The sequence below is a fragment of the Cornus florida genome, unplaced genomic scaffold (genome assembly GCF_030987335.1).
Source record: "Cornus florida cultivar Cherokee Brave unplaced genomic scaffold, ASM3098733v1 CherokeeBrave_3.0.0_Hap2_Chr05, whole genome shotgun sequence".
Taxonomy (NCBI): domain Eukaryota; kingdom Viridiplantae; phylum Streptophyta; class Magnoliopsida; order Cornales; family Cornaceae; genus Cornus; species Cornus florida.
In genome coordinates, this window is record NW_026775575.1 from 98,676,375 (window position 1) to 98,682,769 (window position 6,395).

A 6,395-nucleotide genomic window follows, 5' to 3' on the forward strand; every position below is an offset into this window, starting at 1 on the left:
CTGGGATGGATCGTAATACATATATCAAGCCACTACAACAGTTGGATGATATCTTGTATTAGGATGGACACGGACTTTATATACTTATTATATGGTACCATGGTATGAGCTTGAGTCTCAGGACCATGTTTATGGTGCGTATATCGCCTAGGATGGATAGTTGGACAGAGGTGTTATTCTTTGGTAGGTCTAGGTACACATGACCACGTAATGTGCGATTTGCATGGTATCTCTACTCAGGTTGAGACAGACCTATTGGACTAGTGAGCGTCCTATAGTGAGTAATATATATATATATATATATATATGAACTACTTTAGATATTGTTGAGTCTATCTAGGATATATCTGCGTATCGGATTCCTATTTGGATCATAGTAGATCAGGACTTGCATGTGGGCCTGACCCACTCTTTTATTTTTCAGGTGCTCGTCAGTTCCATGGTTAGAGCTTGGTCGTGCAGAGCAGATACAGATTATATTCCTCCGACTATGTAGGACTGCTTACTTTTTAGCTTTCGATCGTATTTCAGTTATTTCATTTACAGTTGGGATTTTATTTAAGGGTTCACTAGATGGATTCCCGAGTTGTTAATTAATTAGAGGTTTTGGAGTTTGGATTTTAATAATTATATTGTGAGGATTTTCATTAGAATTCAATTCAATCGTTATTATTTATTTTCTATTCTTTAAATTTTGTATTATGTGTTCGCATTACATATTAATTGTTTGATATTTCCCTCGGGTTTGGGCCTGGGCCTGATCAACCCGTGTCTCGGATCCGAGGTGTATCACACTAATTGCCCAACTATCTCATTGAACGCATTTAGATGTTCGTTGAACTTACCACCTTCGACCATCTTCATGTTGAACAACTTCTTGATCAAGTGCACCTTGTTCACTGCAGAAGGCTGTTCATACTAGAAAGGGCTGCCATGAGAGACATCGTCGTCTTCTAGTTCTTGATGTTGAAGGCAACTGATTTTGAAAATGTCAATTTGACGGTGCCAAGAGCCTTCCTATCAAGTAATTCCCATTCTGCATCCTTTGTATCCTCTGGTTTCTCTCCCAAAGGTTGATACAGATTTTTCTAAAACAAGAGGTCTTCAATTTGTATCTTCCAGAAACTGAAGTTTGTGCCATCGAACATCTCGATCATGGATGTGGATGTCTTATTTTCTGATGCCATTACTCCCACTCGAATGGACAGATCTGATCGAAAGACTTTCGAAATTTTGTCAAACACCTTCTGTGCCCTAGGTTCTCAACCAAAGGCTCTGATACCAGTTGTTAGAGTTGCACTACACAATCAACCGGATTTGATACCAGTTGTTATGGCGGAAACACAAAATAAATAACACTGTTCAAGGAATAAACAAGCAATCATGAAGAATAATAATAAAAAAATCACACACAAGAACACAAGATATACATGGTTCACCCAAATCTTAGGGCTATGTCCATGGAGCACACCGAACAAAATCACTATGAAAAAGATAAAGAATTACAAGAAGAATTCTCTCTCAATCTCTCTCAATTGCTCTCTCTTGTATTGGAACACCTTTATCTCTAACTTTCACCCCTATTTATAGAGTCCCAAACTTATCCTACAAGAACTTGTCTTTTGCAAAATCCAAAACCAATAAGGGAATTAATTCAGATCAGGAAACTGAATTTTCCTTAAAGCAATAAGGAAGTCAAATCATATTAGGAAACTGAATTTTCCCTAATAGATTAGGAAACTGAATTTTCCCTAAAATTCAGTACTCTTGAAGTTTCCATATAATTAAATCTTCCTAAAAATCTTTCACCTAATTGGACTCCACAAAACCACAACAACATATGCACACACATATATACTTGTTTGTGTGTGTAGATTTATTTACATATATAAGTTCATGACTAGGAGTCTAGGATGTTAATTAAGGCCTATTGGGCTTGGCACTGCTTAAAACATCATTATGTAAATTAAAATGATTATAATTTTTTTTTTCTATTATTGCCCGTGATATTTGTTACAATGATAAGTGACTTAATATGAATGAGGAAAATGCTGATTGGTTCTTTAAGAATTTGGTTGCATGAGAAGCTAACAATACTAGAAGATGTGATGTAAGTCAAAGTATGCAACTATATGTAGAAGATTTTGATTGGCCACAATTGTAGGGTTTCTAATTCAGACAACAATTGTATTTAATTTAAGCATGGAATTTTGAATTTAAAATTACATAGAAGTTTCAAGTGTATCAATAATTTCCATACTTGTAAATTTTTATTGGAATTACACTTATAGAATCAAATTTGACCCTTGGCTCTTCATTTGTTCCATTCTCTGTTGAGGGATTGAAGAACCCAAAAAAGAAAGTGATAATCCTGAGTTTCTACAGTGACTTTTTTCAATTTGAATAAAAATAAACAGTCTAAAAAATTTATAGCCAAACAATATGTGTGTGTGTGTGTGTGTGTGTGTGTGTGTGTGTGTGTGTGTGTGTTTTCCTTGAGTTAAAGTAAACATACTTACCTAATACTCACAATCTGTTTATTGGTAGACTCAATATTTTCTTTAAAAAGGAGATATCATGCCATCCAGCTTGGAAATTATATAGGATGTATCCGGTATATAACACGTGTAGACTATGATGTGTTAGGTGCATCGAACACACCCAATACCTACTCCCAAACTAAAGACTCGATTACCAAATCAAATTGTTTAATATTAAAACTTTTGCACATTGATTAAATTACTTTGTAAAAAAAAAAATTAATAAATAATTCAAGGTTTAGACAACAAAACAAATCATTAGTGTGACCAAAGACTCGATTACCAAAGCAAATTGTTTAATATTAAAACTTTTGCACATTGATCAAATTACTTTGTAGAAAAAATAAAAAATAAAAAATAAAATAAAATAAAAATAAAAATTCAAGGTTTAGACAACAAAACAAATCATTAGTGTGACCAAATGTGCTTTTCACTTATATTATAAATTAAGGCTAAAGGTAACAATACATAATACTTTTTTTACTCCAAATACTTCCACAGGCATAAGGAGTTAAACCATCCCTCAATTCTATCAGGCCTAGTTTAAATTTTTTTTTTCTTTTAACTCTTTTTTACACACACACACACCACTCTCGCACACTTACTTTGTTCAGTTGAAGACTTGAATTTTCACCATCCACTTTGAAAGATAGAGGAGATACCACTAAGACACAAGGCTCTTGATCTAGTCTATAAATGATATACTTACTCGTATGACATTTCAAGTGAAAATGACCCTTGAAATGATAATTCATTCTATGGAATGAAAATTTCACATCTAAATTAATTGAATGAACATTCATTAGAATGAATGAAATTCTTGGCTGCCACGGCTACCACCATCACCACCTTCTTGCCACTTTCCACTGCCGCCACCCTCCATCGTCACCACCACCTTCCATTGCTAACCCCCTCCCCCGCTATCGTTGTCACCGCCACCTCCTTCCGCTACTTCCACGGCCTTTGGCTTCCACAATCACTATTTAAAATGGTTATTTTCATTTTATTCTTACATTATTTCATATTTAAAACCAAACAATAAAATAAGAATGACCATTCCATTTTATTATATTCTTATCCTCATTCTGATTCAATTTCATTCCTGCAAATCAAACTAGCCATTTCCTTTTTCATTTTTTCAATACAAGCAATTTCTCATTATCCTCTCTTTTCTTATTTTTCCAATCCCTTCAATTTAATCAATGTGAGATAAAACCTAAAAATGAGGATAAACTAAAACGATTACGCTCACATGGTCTCACATGATCAAATCCCTTAACTTTTGTATTGAAACTTAATTCAAACATTAAGGATATCAAATTATGTTTATACCATCTGTTAGGCGCTGAATGTTATACATTTTAGCCCCTTTACTTGCTTGATTTATTCTCTTAATAATAGTTTATTTATGATTTTATATTGTTTTATTATTTTTATTTATTTTAGTGCTTTAATTATATAATCAGTCAAGACCAGTGATTCTGAGCTTTAACAGATGACATTCCGTAGGACCGAACAATGTTGAAGATCTAAGTTTAATTATACTTGGAAAATATTTCAAAAGAAGCCACAAGTTGATGAGAATGGAAAGAAGAAGAAAAGGAAAACTCCTTCTCTAAAAGGAAACTTTTGCCGAAGTTGGTAACTTGAACCCGTTTTAGTAATCTGGCTGTATCTCTCTCCTCGAGTGTCAAAACAGCTAAATTCTTTCGTAAGTTAAATGGAAATTCAAAGAGTTACAATTTTGTATTTCACGAGAATTCCCTAAAACAGCTGTTTACCTTGTCAAAATTGGGCTAGAAGTCTGTACGAATTTTGGAATCCTTATTTAACAGAATTTTTGTATATGTCTTTATATGAAAAAGGGAACTTTAGAACTAATCTTTTATTATTTAAAGGGAGTCATTTACAACATTGAAGGATCATACAGAGGAGCTTGAGGCTGGGATCAGAGAAGAAGCATTCAGAAGAAAGAAGAGATCGATCCATGGCGATGAAGATGTCTTCCTCAACCATGAAGAATTCCACTCCAGTCATGCTTGACTAAATGCTTTACTAGGGTTGTGATGTAGCCCTAACTTAGCACACTGGTTTGATTGTATTTAATTATTGGAGAAACAATTTTTATCATGCATGATTGCGTAATCTATAGGATTTTTAATTGACTTTTCAAAAAGAATCGGTTTTAGAATTTTAATTCAATTACAAATATTTTTCTATCTTGTTATAGATATTTTAATCTTGTAATTGAACACAACTCACTTCTTGTAGTTATGAATGAGATGATTACACAATGATTTTTATTAGAATATAATGTTAGAGATTTGATGGATTATACCTAGAAAAGATAAACCATACTATACCCTTGAGTAAAGTAAATAGGTAGATGGCTTGTACCAATCAAGATAGTCCATGCTTAGTTTTAAATTATATTATTTTCTAGCTCAATTAATATATGCTTGTAGCCATGATTAATTCCCTATGCATGTTATATGATATATCTCTAATAAATTGATGCAATTGACTAGTGGTGCGATGTTAGTGGTGAAGTCGTACCCTTAGTTAATTTAGAATTAATCATCACAATTTGATTATCCTACTTTCAAGTTAATTTGGAATTTAAAAAATCTGTTGACAAACTTTATTTACACAAGTCACTTGGGTACGACACCCTTACAAGTAAACCCTATTTGCAAAGATTCGTGCACTTGTGAATGGTACATATAAATCTTACAATACCATCCTGTTTATGCTCTTTGCTGCATCTATAGCAAGCCTAAAGTAAGCTCTTTATGAGTCTGAATCATTTTTTTAGTAATCCTGTAAATGATCGATTCTTTAGACAATTTTGATTATGATTTGATAATGTATTATTTTTCTCAAAACCCATTTGGGCTTATTATTCATAGAGTACCACTTCACATTGAGCCCAGAAATTTGCAATTCTTGAAGGACTAGACCCTGGCTTAGTCATCGGTTTATCTAGTGGCTTTAACCATTGTCCAAGTCCGCATTGAAACCCTAAGCCCACCATTATAACTTGGGCCAAGTCTAGTTTTCACTGTTGTTGTTGTTATTATTTTTAATAATTACAAGTTTTTTTTTTTCCTGAAAATTCAAGCAAACACCACCTTCATTGCATTATATAGTAGGGTAAAGTGCACTAACACCCCCTAATGTTTGGCATAAGGACACTCAGGTGAAAGTTATCTATTTTTGGGACAATGACACCACCTTGAAAAAATTTCAACCAAAGAAGGCCTTAAATCATATGAAAAGACAAAATCGCCCCTTAATATTAAATTCAAATTTATTGCAAAATATCATTACACGTCAAATGACACAATTACCTCTCAAAATTTAGCACCACAATTTAGCGCCAAGTGGCGCCAGATTAACAACCTATCTAATCTTCTAAAACCACAGATATTGTCTGTCTCCCTCTCTCTCTGTGCGAACTTTCTTTTCTTCTCCTCTTCGTATCACCATATATGCCTAAAAACCCTATAATCTTTCATTTCTTCTCCTTTTCGTGTCACCATCTCTGCCTGAAACCCAAGTCACCATGATCATTTTAAAACCCTAGTTCTGGAGTCTGATTTCGCGATCTCGTCAAGACCAACCAGTATCTTTGTTCTGCTTTGGTCTCCACACATCTCGGGTTCTCTCTCAACACACTTTTCTCTTTATATATATATCTATATATCTATATTAATCTATTCTTTTTTTCCTAAATTATATTAATCTATTCATGTGTGTATATATATCTATATATCTTTATTTTGTTTCCATTGAAACCTTGATCTTTCTTGAAATCTTTTTGTTAATTTACAAAAAAAAAAAAAAAAAAAAAAA